Consider the following 16,233-nt stretch of genomic DNA (forward strand, 5'->3'; position numbering starts at 1 on the left):
TGATTCTTGTCCCTACTTCCCTTTATTGTCTTTACCTTATTTTTTGCACTTTATTATATTATCTCTGATTGTGTGAGTCCTTTAGCTATTCTTGTATTAATGTTTGTCGAGGTTTGTAAATATGAGGTGTTGGTTATTATCTATTTGTACTGGTTGTCCCTTGATGTTCTATACACTTTATTTCCTTTTGTGCTGAGATTATGGAATTTTCTTGTGTTGTGTTGTTCATGTTAATAAGTTGATATTGGAAATGGGTTGCGCGCCGCAACAGTATTGAAATGAATTGATAATGGGAATGGGTTGCACACCGCAATAGATATTGATATGATAATTGGAAACGGGTTGAACGCCGCAACAGATATTAGAACCGGGTTGCGCGCCGTAACAGAGTATGATGCGTTGTATGTTTGTAGCTGTAATGTTATATTCTAGTATCGTGTTATGAGGATTTTGAGATGATGTCATTATGGGGCCCTCTGTTAGTTGACCTTCGGGTCTCGTTTTTATGAGTTTATCCGTTTGCTCTACATTTCTATTGTCTTTTATTTATTATTCATACAAGTTTATCGTTAGTGTCTTGTCATAGCCTCATTACTACTTCGTCGAGTTTAGGCTCGACACGTATAGAGTACATGGGGTCAATTTTACTCATACTACACTTCTGCAGTTCTTGTGAAGATCTGATGTTGGTCCTAGCGGCGCCTAGAGGAGATTGCTAGGATCCGATTCATTCAGGAGACTTGAGGTAGAGTTGCATGACATATGATGTCCTTGAAGTCCCCTTCTATCTTGTTTTTACTGTTTAACTTGTTTCAAACAGATGTACTTAATTCAGACCATATTTGTAGTATTCTAGTCGCTCATGCACTTGTGACTCCGGATTGCTGGGATTAGTATAGACTGCGTACTTATGTATTATTCACATGTATTTCAAGGTATTTTAGTTTTTAAATTTTATAATTATGTTTTAAATTATTAAAATTAGTTAATTCTTTAGCTAATGTTGGCTTGCCTAGCAAGTTAATGTTAGGCACCATCACGGCCCCGTGATTGGAATTTCGGGTCTTGATATTTTGTTCAAATCTTCACACTCCATCTTCAAACCTTCAAGTTTGACCTTCAAATCCTCATATTTCCTAGAATTCAATGGAAAAGACTTCGAAATCTGTGCCTCAATAGACCGTCCCTTCAACTTCTAACCCATCCACAGATGCTGAGGTGGTCATACCTGAAGTGGCCCTGAACCTCCCATGTAGAACATCATCCCCGGAGACTGCTCTATTGAAAATGACTTCACGATCAAAAATGCCTCCAGTCAACAGGATCGAGGCGAGGAGGTATGGAGGTACTTATTCTCCATTACCAAGGATACACTCTCTACAGTTCGGGAGGACTGCAAATGGGAAGGCAAGGAGGTGGTCATCCCTAGTCTTGATGAGGACATCACCACATATGTGGAGAGGTACCTAAGTATTTACACATACCCCTTTACACTTATCCCCGTGGACCCCATAGTCTTAGACTTTTACAGAAGGTATGAGGTCTACCTTAGGTAGATTCATCTTTCCTTCTGGAGGATTGTTATTCTCCTCTGCCATTTTGTTAATAACACCGAAGCACCCTAATTTACCCTCGACCATCTTCTTCATCTTTATAGTCCCCGAATCTTCCGAGGGGGGCTAATCAAGATCGTTCGTCAGGCGAGGAAAGCTCCATTCTCGAGCATCGATGAGGATAGGGATCGAGGATGGCAGGGAAGATTCGTTCGGGTGAAAACCTGGGATTCCATTCCCTCCGAGTTCCTACCATTCCCTGAAAAGTGGAACCTAGCCCGTAAGTCCCTCTTCTTTTTTAGTACATGAAATTTATTTCGGATTTTTTGTTCTTCTTATTCATTGCTTGGTTCTACCATCGTGCAGCGGTTGCCCGAGTCCCCAACGTAGTTCCCCATTTCAAAGAGTAGGTCAAGGGGATCTGGACACAGATGTCGAATTTCGAGCGCGAATGGCGCAAGCTCTCGAAGGGCAAGTGGAAGGCCCGTTCCAATGGTAAGTGTTTTTCCCAATCAAATTTATTCACACATTCAAATGTTTTTCTCTAAATCTCTCTCTCCTACCATAGATTTTCCCAAGACCACCAAGCTCTGCGCGTTGGACGAGGATGAGGCCTCGTCCTCACTCGATAAATCCTCTGCTTCGGGACAGCCTGAGGTTGTTGTGAAGAAAGAAGAGACGAAGAGAAAAAGAGTGAGCCTTCAGGTTCCTCGGATGCGAAGCAAAGAAGGAAAGGGTAGTGGTCCGGGCCCGAAAAAGAATCAAGAAGAGTACCCGGTCCATGGCCGACTCACTGGCGACGAACTCTAGCTTGTCATCTTCAGGATAATCCCTGAGCTGGTAGAGGGAGTCGGGGTTCGGTACCTAATGAAGAAGAGCGGGCGATGCCCTGGGGAAGTGACTGAGAGGTCGATCCTTCCTTAGCTCAGGAGCCAAAAAGAAAATCAGAGGCCACGGTCTCCCGAGAAGCTATCCCTATTATGAGGTAAGTTGCCGGTGTCATTGACATCGCAGAATCGTCATCCCATATAGAGTTCTTATTTTACAAGGCTCAGGCCGTCAAAGAGAAGCTAAATGATATGACACGGGCCACAGACGAGGCGCTCAGCCTATTCTTTGACGGCATGGGAATGAGCTCGTTGGAGGATTACTCCGATTTTGGTCAACTGGAGATCCCAAGAAAGGACGTGTCATCGGGAGTAGGCGAGATGAGCTTGAGCCCGAAGCTGGTGCAACAGTTCCCAGCTCTGAGCGTGGATCCTGACCATAAAAGAGTGGTCGTGTTTACTATCCCGGCGGACAGTCGGGTGCTGTCCGAGCTGGTGGACATGGCCATCTATCTTCACTGCCTGGTGACCAAATAGGACCAGGTGAAGATGAATGAGGTGAGCACACCGAGCCTCTTCAACGAGGTACAACATGCGCTAAACAGGGTAAGTTTACCTTTCCTTGTGCCTTTCGTGCATCTTATTTAATGTCAGTGTATCCTCATGATCTTATCAATTTGTTTTTCAGGCTACGATGCTCCACTATGAAAGCTTCCTTCTGTTTCAGATAGAAGCCAGCTAGCTCGAGTTTGAGCTCAAGGAGCAAGTCTGGTAGAAGGACATGTACAGGGTTCTCAGCGAGCAAAAAGATGAGACCCTCAAGGATCTCTTTATTCTTCGAGCTGAGCTGGAAAAAGCTCAAATGGAGGTTTCATCCGTGAAGTGGGAGCATGTCGAACTGGTCAAGAAGGTAAGGATATTTTAGCTTAAAAACGAGAGGTTACGCGTAGTGACTAACGATGCAACCTCGCAGGTCCAAGAGAAGATAGACCTGATTGACCAACTCCAAGCCGAGATGAACAAGCTCAAAACTTTGGCCGAGATGCTAAGGAGTAGGATAGAGCTTCTGGCCTCAGAAAAATAGGATACAAAAAAGGAGTTGGCATCGATCAAGGACCAGCTCCGGGTGATGAAGGATAAGGCCGACAAGTGGTCTCGGCTAGATGATGAGCTTTGGGCAAAACTGGATTAAGTCGTCTCGGAACGGGATGACCTTAGCCGGAAATATACTGCGCTGAAGTCCAAGTTAGAGGCAGCCTTGATCGATTCCTCCGAGGACGACAAGATGCTGGCCTAATACAAAACTGATGTGGAAATAGCCGAGGCCAGCTTAATAACAAAGGTCGAGTATGTAAAGTGGTTTTCCCGGAGGAAGACCCTCGAGGAGATTCATGCCCAGGGATTTGATCTGTCGGCCGAGATTGGAGAGGCTAAGAGGCTTGAGGCCGAGGCAAAAGCGCTATTTGAGCCCGAGGGTTCCGGTGCTGAGTCGGGCTCTAGTGAAGATTAGGCGGAGATGACTTAGCTTATCTTTTTTTGTTTTCTTTTTTATATTCTTTTTATTTATTTTGAGGCCATTTTATCGTGCCTTTGTAAATATTTTTTGAATATATAAAATTTTCCCTTTGGCAACATTGTGTCTTTTATTTTTTAGTATCTGTTCGCAACTTTTTATTTGAAGCTCGTCATTAATGCCTTAGCATAGAATTGGACATAATCTAGAGTACTTGTTCTCCGGAAGCCCGAATGAGGCCCGACTTCGATAATAATTCCGAGTTGTTTAGGCTTTGAAATCTCGATTAAAAATGAAGACCTTTAAGATACTTGAGTGTTTTAGTCGTACACGACGGTGTTTTGTCGAGGGTAACCTTTTAATGGGTTTTAATCATATGTAAGGGCCTTACTTTCTGAGTATGGACTTGGAGGTCTCTGAGCCATTTTATGTCGGTCGTAGACTTTCATGTTCGAGCCCAGTCTAATAGGATCAGTGCCTCTGGATTCGTTAGCTTGAGCTATCCGATCTTTTTATCGGACGACAGTCCCTGAGTCGAGGTGGCCCAAGGCTCTAGGATTTAGGATCCGTTATTTGTTCTAAGTAACTCAACGAAAGTATCGATGGTGCAAAATGCATAGTGATAAAATATAGAGGGCAAATTTCTTTCATTGCTTTGTATGTAGAGTACATAATCGGAGGCGCATAAGCTTTTTGATATGGCAAGAATGAGCTACATGGGTACGGTTCGCTTGACCTTTTGACCCTTACAACGAATCCTAATCATCAAGCCTTGGCTTTTAATATTAAATAATAACACCTTCTAAGGATCCTAACTTAGGGGGTAATGGACCCCAGTATTTGAGACCGAACTTGTGAGGGCTCGAATACTATTGGTCCAATACAGGTGATCAGCAACTCCGACTTTAGGTAAGCCTTCGAAACTAAGGTAGCACATTTTACTATTGCCTCGTTGAAAACCTTGACTATAACCCACTTTGGGAAAAACCGATTCAAGGGAAAAAGAGTATAACACATGCTTTCAGCCTTATTGTCATATTTTCCCTCAGCCGATTACCCACATAAGTTAGTCTATAGCATAACAAATTTCAAAAGGGAATTGGGTCCGTACCTTAGTAGTAGTACCGCTTTAAGTGTTCCACGTTCCAGTTGTTCGGTAGTTGTACACTGTTTACTAACTCGAGTTTATACGAACCTTTCTCGGTTATTCGGGCCTAGTTTCCCGTCATTTGGGTTCTTGGTGTGTAGAGTTACTTTCCTTAACACCAAGTCCCCGACTTTGAAATGTCAAAGGTTAGCTCTTCAGTTGTAGTACCTCCCTACTCGCTTCGTTTGGGCAGCCAACCGGACCAGGGCGACTTCTCGCCATTCGTCCAATAAGTCCAAACTCATGGCCATGGCCTTACCATTTGACATTTCAGTAGCATACTGGAACTTGAGGCTCAGCTCCTCCACCTCGATCTGGATTAAGGATTCCGCACCATAAACTAGAGAAAATGGGGTCGCTCCAGTACTTGACTTCAAAGTCGTTCGGTATGCCCACAAGATTTCGAGCAAGATTTCTTTCCACTTTCCCTTCGAATCTATCAGTCTCTTTTTCAAGTTTTGGAGTATAGTTTTGCTCGCTGACTCCGCTTGTCCATTCCCACTAGGGTGGTAAGGTGTTGATAATATCTTTTTGATTTCGTGGTCTTCGAAAAATGTACTTACCTTGTTGCCGATGAATTGCTTTCCATTGTAGCAAACGATCTCGGCCGGTATCCCAAATCAACATATTATGTTATCCTAGATGAAGTCGATGACCTCTTTCTCCCGAACCTTCTCCAACGCCTGAGTTTAGACCCACTTGGAAAAATAATCGGTCATGAGTAGTATGTATTGGGCTTTACCGGGCGCCCATGGCAGGGGACCGACGATGTCCATCCCCCATTTTATAAACGGCCATGGCTATAGGACCGGGTGAAGCATCTCTCCCGATTGATAAATCAATGGGCCGTGTCTTTGACACTCGTTGCATTTTCATATGAAGTCTTTCACATCTTTCTCCATCTCATTCCAGTAGTAACCGGCTCTGATTAACTTCCGAACCAGGGATTCTACCACCGAGTGGTTCCCATAAGTGCCTTTGTGGACCTCTCTCATAGCGTATTTTATCTTCCCCGGACCCAAGCACTAAGCCAGCGGGCCAAAGAGGATCTTCTAAACAATTTCCCCTCGACCAAGCTGAACCTCGCAGCTTTGGTGCGTAGGGCTCTCGACTCCTAGGGATCCGATGGCAATTTTCCTGTCTTCAGGTAGTCTATGTATTTGTTTCTCCAATCCCAATTCAATCTTGTCGAGTTTACCTCAGCGTGACCTTCTTCTACCATCGAGTTCATCAGTTGTACCACTGCCTAGAGTCAAATTCATCAGAGTCGACAGACGATCCCATGTTGGCCAGTGCGTTGGCCTCGCTATTTTGATCCCGAGATACGTGTTATAGAGTCCATTCATTGAATTGGTGTATGGTCACCTGCAACTTATCGATATACCTTCACATCCGTTCCTCTTTTACTTCCAACATCTCATTGATTTGATTTACGACAAGAAGGGAGTCACATTTTGCCTCGATCACTTTGGCCCCTAGGCTCTTAGCCAGTTCTAGACCTGCAATCATAGCTTCATACTCGGCTTCGTTGTTAGTCAATTTTACAGTTCTAATAGACTGTCTAATTATGTTACCCGTAGGTGGTTTCAATATGATACCGAGCCCGGACCCCTTCACATTGGAGGCACCATCCCTGAATAGGGTTCATATCCCCAAGCTAATCCCCGAAGTGAGTAGTAATTCCTTCTCGACCTTGGGTACCAAAGCCGGCATAAAGTCGGCACAAAGTCCACCAAAAGCTGAGATTTTATGGCGGTTCGGGGTTTATACTCGATATTGTACCCGCTAATTTCTACGGCCCATTTGGCCAAAGGGCAGGAGAACTCAGGCTTATGTATGACCTTTCTCAGTGGGTAAGAGGTCACGACACATATGGGGTGGCATTAAAAGTACGGTTTTAATTTCTTAGAAGTGCTTAGTAAGGCGAGCGCTAATTTTTCTAAGTGAGGATACCTTGTTCCGGCATCGCCTAGGGTTCTACTAACATAATAAATAGGAAATTGTGTACCTTCTTCTTCCCGGACTAGGACACCACTTACCGCCACCTCGGAAACCGCCAAGTAGAGGTACAGTAGTTCGTCCGCCTTCATAGTGTGCAGCAAGGGGGGACTCGATAGGTATCGCTTCAGTTCTTCTAAAGTTTGTTGGCATTCCGGGGTCCAAGAGAAGTTGTTCTTCTTTTTCAATAGTGAGAAGAACTGATGGCTTTTATCCGATGATATTGAAATAAACCAGCCCAATGCAGCTATCCACCCAGTCAGTCTTTGTACTGCCTTAACGTTGTCGACTATGGTGATATCTTATATGGCCTTTATTTTGTTCGGGTAGATCTTTATTCCCCGGTTAGATACCATGAACCCGTGAAACTTGCCCGAGCTGACTCCAAATGCACATTTCTCCGGGTTTAGCTTCATGTTGTACTTCCTCAATATGTCAAAGGTTTCCTACAAATGTTTTAAATGGTCTTATCCTCACAGGGACTTAACTAACATATTGTCAATATAAACTTCCATTGATTTCCCTATTTGTTCTTTGAACATCTGGTTGACTAAGTATTGGTATGTGGCACCGACTTTCTTTAGTTCGAATGGCATTAAGTTATAACAGTAGGTGCCAAATTTGGTTATAAAAGAAGTCTTTTCTTAATCGTCCGAGTCCATCCGAATTTGGTTATACCTGGAATAAGCGTCGAGAAAACTCAGTATCTCTTGTCCGACCGTCACGTCGATCATTCGATCGATGTTAGGTAAAGAGAAAGAATCCTTCGGACATGCCTTATTTAGATCCTTATAATCTATACACATCCTAAGTTTATTTCCTTTTTTGGGCACGACTACTACGTTAGCTAACCAATCCGGGTATTTAACTTCCCGGATGGAACCTATTTTCTGAAGTTTAGATACCTCGTCTTTGATGAATGCGTGCTTGATCTCGGACTGTGGCCTTCTCTTCTGCTTAACCGGATGGAACTTTAGATCCAAGCTCAATTTTTTACTTGTTACCTCGGGTGGGATCCCTGTCATATCTAGATGGGACCAGGCGAAACAATCGACATTAGCTTTAAGAAAATCAACAAGTTTTTTCTTGAGCTCGGGGGTTAATCCCGTTCCTAGGTATACATTTCGATCTGGTAGGTGCTCGATCAATATGACCTGCTCCAACTCCTCGATCGTGATTTGGTGGCATCAGTGTCATTGGGCGCTATGAAAGATCTCGGGACGTCATAATTATCCTCATCATCCGCTCTGTGCTCCTTCTATTTTTTCGGCTCGGTTGAGGCCGGTATCATTGATTGCTATTTAGTTTCTTTTTCTTTGATTGGTTCCCTGCTTTTTGATGTTGAAACCGTGGGCACCTGGATTACTTCATCGACAGTAAATATTTCCTTTGCGATCGGCTGTTCTCCGTAGATTGTTTTGACTCCTACCGTAGTGAGAAATTTCAGCTACTAATATAAGGTCGAAGGCACCGCTTTCACGTTGTGAACCCATGGCCTTCCAAACAAGGCATTGTACCTTATTTCCACTTCGATCATGTAGAACTTTGTTTCTTGGGTGGTCCCGACAGTGTTTACCGGTAAAGTTATCTCACCCTTCGTGGTCTCGCATGCCATGTTGAATCCGTTCAATACCCGGACCGCCGGTATGATTTGGTCTTGCAACCCCAGTTGTTCTACGACCCCCGATCTGATGGTGTTGGCCGAGCTACCTGGATCAATCAACACAAGTTTAAATCAAGATTTATTGATAAGTAGAACATTACTAGTGCATCGTTGTGAGGCTGGACGATGCCCTCGGCATCTTCGTTGCTGAACGAGATGGATCCTTCTGAGACGTAATCCCAGGTGCATTTTTCTCTCGTGATAGAAACTTTGGTGAGTTTTATCATAGGCCCTTTGGGGACATCAACTCCCCCAATGATCATGTTGATTACGTGCTCGGGCTCCTCTTGTTCAACCTGTTTGTTGGCGTCCCTGTTTCTGAAGTGGTTTTTGGCTCGCTCTCTTAGTGATGAGTGGTGATTTAACCATTTATTTTAGTCTCTTTTCTTTAGTTTTTGTGACCTTTAATTATAAAATGAGGTGATTTATGGTGTGCATTGCTAGATTTTTAGGTAAATGAAGTCTCGAAGAGAATTGAAATTAAATGAAGTGGATTCGTGCAAAAAGAGTGAAAGAAATTCAAAACTTTCCAGTGGAATCGCATCTGCGCAGAACCATCCGCATTTGCAGTCTCGCATCTGTGAGAAAAGGTGCGCATTTGCAGAAGAAGATATGTGAGGCAGGCATCGCATCTGCGATTGATGAACCGCTTCTGTGGACGCGCTTCTGCGGCCACTTGTCCACTTTTGTGGAGTAACCATTTTCCACCAAATATCACATCTGCGTGCAGAAATTATGCATCTGCGGAGCAGCACCTGCGATGATTGTTCCGCAGGTGCGGCCAACGGGCTTCAGACCTGGGCAGGATTGACAATTTACATTTTTTCCATTCCAAACCTACAAATACACGACCTAACTTATTGGAAACATATCTTTGGCATCTTTGGCCAATTTCTGGACATCTTTGACATCTCTTGGCTAGAGAACACAAGTTTTGGAGCTAGGGTTCTTGCACACACACTTGGGTCTTGAAGATTTGAAGCTTTTGATTGAGAATTTCTTACCCGTTTATGTTCATTTCTTCATTTCCTTGCTTTGTATTGAATATCTAAGTGTGTAGTATTTTTTCCAACACTTGAATCTTGTTTATGGGAATATTCATATTTAAAGTGTGGATTAAATATCTTGTTGTGCTTATGTATTGAATGATTTTTATCTATATTGAAGTGAGTTATTGTTTCTTTAATTATTTTTGTTCTTTAATGTTTCCAAAGGGAGTAGCTAACCCTAGGACTCGCCTATTTACTTCGAATTGATTTTGAAAAAGATAATTTGGGGTTGGGAAAGATTAATTAACAAGAACTTGAGGCGTTAACCCTCACTTTATTGATTCTACCTAGGTATAGGATTGAACTACTTGTAGCCATATTCGGGTGTGCTTAATGTCTTAATTATTTTAGGGATAATTCAATTAGGAAGTCTTGTCAGTCTTTGGAAGAAGCTAATATAGAATTATTACCCAAGGCTAATTAACATAAACTCGCTCATATTTATAAAATCGTGAAATACATTGGATCGTTACTTGAGTGTAATTCCCAATGCATCCATGCTTGTAGCCATTGATCATTTTACTTGCTTTCTAGGTTAGTTTACATTTTCGCAATTAGTTATAAATATTTTTTCAAAACCATTCTAAGTGTTTGGCTTAGCATAATAAGTGATAATTCTCTTACACGCCTAATCGCCTACATATTGTTCTCTGTGGGATTCGACCCCAACTCATAGTTGGGTAAATTATATTGCATGCGATCGTGTCCATTTACTTTTTAGTAGTGGATTTGAACGTCATCACTTAGGAATTCTTGAAGGTGCCCATTGTTGAACAATCGAGCTACTTCTTCTCTTAGCTGTCGACAATCTTCGGTCCTATGACCTTGAGTACCATGGTATTTACACACTAAGCTATGATCTCTCTAGGCGAGATCATATTTTAGTGGTCTTGGCCACTTAGTCTCTTTGATGCATCCTATGGATGACATTATACTTGCAGCATTTACATTGAAATTATACTCAGATAATCACGGTGCTTCCTTACTCCCGAGCGACCTCTCAAATCCGCTCTTGCTCATCAGGCCCCGACTGCTCAGTCCTCGATCATTTCTCTTGTCGTTTCTTATTGGGTGGCGCCCGGATCCGTTTCCCTTCCGATATGCATTGTACGGCTGGTATCGATCTCGGACTGGCCTCGTCTCCTGATCGATGATTCTCTTATACCTGTCATCAGTTCTGATAGGGTAAATAGACTCTGAAGGGGCCCCGATGTAAGGCCCCGTGAAAATATTTCCTAAAAGTCGGGGTTCTATGATGTCAGGGCAAGCGTAGAGGTTAATAATAGTAGAAAATCTTCACAGCGAGCTTGCTCACTGCGGTTCGGACTTTTTGGGTTGAACAGTGCTCTGGGGAGTTGAAGAAAATGTTAGGCAGAAATAGGCATTTCTGCGGCCTATTCTGCGACCGCAGAACCACTGTGCGGACCGCAGAATGGTCACAAAGTGAGTTAGTTTTCTGGGTCATTTTGATTTCAATTTCGCGGCCATTATGCGACCACATAACCACTTCGCGAGCCGCACTCTTGTCGCATACCCAGCTTTGGGATTTCTCGGAGGGAGAATCTGCGGTGCACCATGCGACCGCAAAACAGTTCTGCGGTGCATTATGCGACCGCAAAACAGTTCTGCGGTGCATTATGCGACCGCAGAACAGGTCTGCGGGCTGCATAGTGACCGCAGACCCGGTCAGTTCCCTTCCAGTTTTTGGCACCCAGATTATGCGGCTGATATGCGGACCGCATATCCTATTCCGGGGCTTATTTTTGGGGTTTTTAAACTCGACCCTTCTTCGTTAAATCATGTACCATAGCTCATTTTGAGCACATTTCTGATATTCTAGAGTGAGAGAGAGTTCTTAGAGTGAGGAAGCAACCTTCAACCTATTATTCATCAATGCTTTCTCAACCATTGAGGATTAACAAAGGAAGTCTACACCCTAAAGGTAAGAATCTATGTCCTAACTCTCAATTTCGAAATTTTACAAAAATAGGTTAAATAGAGAGACAAATATAGGGTGTAGGGGTTGTTGTCTTGCATGCATGTATCCTCGAAGTATGTGGAAAGGTTGTGAGCTAAAAATGGTAGAGAATGGGTTGGGGAATGGTGGAATCTTTCATAAAAGGGCCTTAAAACATTGATGCACACCTAGTGTTTGATAATATGCTCAAATGAGCTAAAACCATGATCATCTTCCTAATTTTGGTTCAACTTATTATATTTCTAAAACAGATTGAAGTTGCTAGGAATTCCGGATCATTTTAGAGTTGAGAAGCTCAGTTGAGGTATGTTGGCTAAACCCCCTTCTTCTTAGAATCGAATTCCACGGTGTACATGTAATTGGAAGTCCTTGATCATTATAGAATTGGCTATTCATAATGTGTTTGTGTTCAAGGATGTATGTTCAATATTTATTATAAATGCTTCATCGTGTCATCTCGCCATTTGAGGATGTGTTCAAAATGTGGAATATGTGTTAGAAATGTTAAGACTTCATGTCAAGATCGAAACAAAGGTTGTCATGCCAAATTGTATGAAAAGCCTCTATATGCCTAAGATTCCCAAATTGCTCATATGTGAATTTAATATCTTGAATGGGAAGCCTTATTGTTGTTGATAATCATGATGATATTTGAATGTGGAAAAGGGGACTGGAACTATGAGATAAAGCTAAGTGCCAAGAATGACTTTGTAATCGTGATCACTAGTGCCAATGAATCGAAAGTATATGAAAGAAGTATGATGTGAGATGATTGATTGAAAAAGGTAATGTCTCGGGTGAGATGGCCTAGCCGATCGGCCGTGATCGGATGCCATGCAGCACACATGGTGTTAACTGTGCTGGAAATTATAAACTGAAAAAGGTAATGTCTCGGGTGAGACGGCCTAGCCGATCGGGCCGTGATCGGACGCCATGCCACACACATGGTGGTAACTGTGTTGGAAATTATAATAAAATTGTGGTTATGGTTGATGTCTCAAATGAGACGACCTAGCCGATCGGGTCGAGATCAGACTCAGTGTAAAAATACGGAGGTATTGTGGAATATCGGCATTAAAGATCACCGAACCTAATAACATGAAAATTGACTTGAAAACTTATGTGATCCTTAACTTGATGTTATAATGTTATTTGAAGCTCGTATTGAATCCTTGACTGTTTCCCTTGTATTATTATTCATTCTATTTAGATGGTGTTTAGCTATACATACTAGTGCTATTCGACGGTATCAACGTCTCTTTTGCCGGGGGCACTGTATCTTTAAATGGATGCATGTTTGTTACATAGCAGGTAGTGTTGATCAGCGTTAGTGGCACATCCTCTCCCCAGCAGACTTGGTGAGCCCCACTTCATCCCGAGGATCACATATTGTATCTTTTGATCATACTATTATCACGTCTCAAGGTATAACCGGGGCCTTGTCGTCGTCACTATCATAGACTCTTTTGTATCTTTTAGAGGCTCGGTAGATACTATGTGGGTTGTATATGGGTGTTGGTAATGTTAAACAAGTTATGTTGTGTTTGATCACTTGTTCCACTTAGACTATAAGATTATGTGTATTTTGAGACTTAAAGGTGAAATAGCTAATGAAACGGTTTAATATTGTACGTATGAACTTCCCACTGTCTAATTAATGAAATCATGTCCTTTTTTTCTTGATCATGGGTGAGTTGCGTAGAAATTATTTAACAGGCTTGCTTGACCAGGTTCACTCGGTTGAGCACCGATCGCGCTTCCTGAGGTTGGGTCGTGACAAATTTGGTATTAGAGCCCAAGATTTTAAAGTATCCTAGGATGTCTCGGAACCGTGTCTAGTAGAGTCCTTCTTATCGGTATGTTGTCGACCACATCTATATGTTGGAGGCTACTTGGACATTTAGGAATAATACCCTTATTTGATATTCTGGATTGTGCGATGAAACTGATTGTGAAAATGTTCCTCCTCTAACTCGTGCATTCCTTTAACGTTCAGTACATGGCACCTAAATAGAGAGCAAGAACTGGCCAAGGAGCCAATGCTGCCTTAGGAGTGGTAGTTGACCCTTTACTTGGTGAGGCGGGTAAATACCCGAGGGGTGAGGATAATCCCCGACTGCTAAACTACCTGATTCCACAACACTTGTTCAGGCCACACCAGTTCCTGTACCTACTGAGGGTGCAGCGGTTCCTCCAACTGATATTCCGGTTCCACCACCAGCCCCAGCTTCCGATTCCGATGTTTCTGATGTTAATTTTAAGGGAGCTATCCAGATGTTGACACAAATAGTGGCTTCTCAAGTCCAAAGATCAAATGTTGCACCCACTTCTTCTGGCCAACAAGGGGATTCTAGTGGTTCCAGGGTGAACAGGTTTCTTCAGTTGGATCCTCCGGTGTTCGCGGGTGCTAATCCCGAGGAGGACCCACAGGACTTCATTGATGAGATGCATAAGACCCTCCGGGTTATGCATGCTACTGGGAGTGATAGAGTGGAGTTGGCTGCCTACCACCTGAAAGGGGTGGCCGATTCTTGGTTTGAGCAGTGGGAGGACTCTCGAGAGGAGGGGAGCCCTCCAGCGAGGTAGAGTGAGTTTGCTGATGCTTTCATGGATCATTTCTTGCCTGTCGAGACTAGGGCAGCTCGCACCGCAGAGTTTGAGAACCTTAATCAAGGAAGTAAGAGTGTGTGGGAGTATCATATGGAGTTTGCGCGTCTGTCTAAATATGCCATTCTCATGTTGCCTACTATGGAGGCTAGAGTGCGCCGGTTTGTGCATGGCCTTCGCCCCTTGGTTATCAATGAGGCCGCTATAGTTGCCTTGAATTCAGATATGAACTATGGGAAAATGGTAGCATTCGCTCAGGCTACATAGGACCGTATGTTGAAGAACAGAAGGGAGCGAGAGGGTACTAGCAAGGCCCGGTCCGCGGGCAACTTTGGGGAGTCATTTGGTGGGGGAAGATCAGCTTTCAGGGGAGGGCCATCAGGGCCATCCCGGTCTTTTGCTCAGTCTTCAGCCAGTGCACCGCCAGCAGGGCCTAGTCAGCAGCGGGGGAGTCATTTCAGGCCCAGTCAAGGCAACAGAGGACCCCACCAGCAGGGTCAATCAGGAGGGAGATTCCAGCAGCAGCAGAGGCCCCCATGCCCTAGGTGTGGGAAGATGCACTTGGGGATCTGCTACATGGACTTACCTATATGTTACGGGTGTGGATTGAGGGGTCATATTCAGAGGGAGTGTCATTCATCCCACCAGGGTGCGGGCAGGGGCACATCACAACCATCTAGTTCTGCAGCCGCTACATCTTCAGCACCCCCTCCAGCTCGAGGCACTCCAGCACCAGCAGGGCGTGGTGTAGCTAGGGGTGGTGCATAGAGTTCAAGAGGACCCAGCCATTTCTATGCTATGAGTGGTCGCCAGAGTGCAGAGGCTTCTCCAAATGTTGTCACAGGTATATTGACTGTCCAATATTATGATGTATATGCTCTTATTGACCCCGGTTCCACCTTGTCCTATGTTACCCCGTATGTTGCTATGGAATTTGGGATAGAACCGGAACAGCTTCCTGAGTCGTTCTTTGTATCTACTCCAGTTGGCAAGTCTATTGTGGTCGCACGGGTTTATAGGGGTTGTGTTGTCACGGTACGTGATCGGGACACCGTTGCCGATCTTATTGAATTGGGGATGGTCGATTTTGACGTAATATTTGGAATGGATTGGCTTTATTCATATTTTGCCAAGCTCGATTGCCGAACTAGAACTATGAGGTTTGAATTTCCAAGTGAGCCAGTTGTTAAGTGGGGGGGATAATGTAATGCCAAAGGGTAGGTTTATTTCTTAACTTAAGGCCACGAAGATGATTAATAAGGGGTGTATCCGTCATTTGGTCTGGGTTACGGATATCGATGCTGAGGTGCCTACACTCGAGTCTGTGCTAGTTGTGAGTGAATTTCCAAAGGTCTTTCCTGATGAGCTCCCTGGGATTCCGCCAGACAGGGAGATTGATTTTGGGATTGATGTGATGCCAGACACGCACCCTATATCTATTCTGCCCTAAAGGATGGCGCCAACAGAATTGAAGGAGCTAAAGGAACAATTGAAGGATTTGTTAGAGAAGGGTTGCATCCGACCGAGTGTCTCGCCATGGGGCGCGCCGGTTCTCTTTGTGAGGAAGAAAGATGGATCACTACGTATGTGCATTGACTGCCGGCAGCTCAACAAGGTCACAATCAAAAACAAATACCCATTGCCAAGAATAGATGATTTGTTTGATCAGTTACAGGGTGCTAGGTACTTCTCCAAAATTGATTTACTGTCCGGGTACCACCAATTGAAGATTAGAGAGTAAGATATTCCGAAAACCATTTTTCGGACCCGGTATGGGCACTTTCAATTTCTGGTAATATCTTTTGGGCTAACAAATGCCCCAGTGGCTTTCATGGATCTTATAAATCGGGTTTTCAAGCCTTTTCTCGATTCCTTTGTGATAATATTCATTGACGATA

The sequence above is a fragment of the Nicotiana tabacum genome, chromosome 4 (genome assembly GCF_000715075.1).
Source record: "Nicotiana tabacum cultivar K326 chromosome 4, ASM71507v2, whole genome shotgun sequence".
NCBI classification, from domain to species: Eukaryota; Viridiplantae; Streptophyta; class Magnoliopsida; order Solanales; family Solanaceae; genus Nicotiana; species Nicotiana tabacum.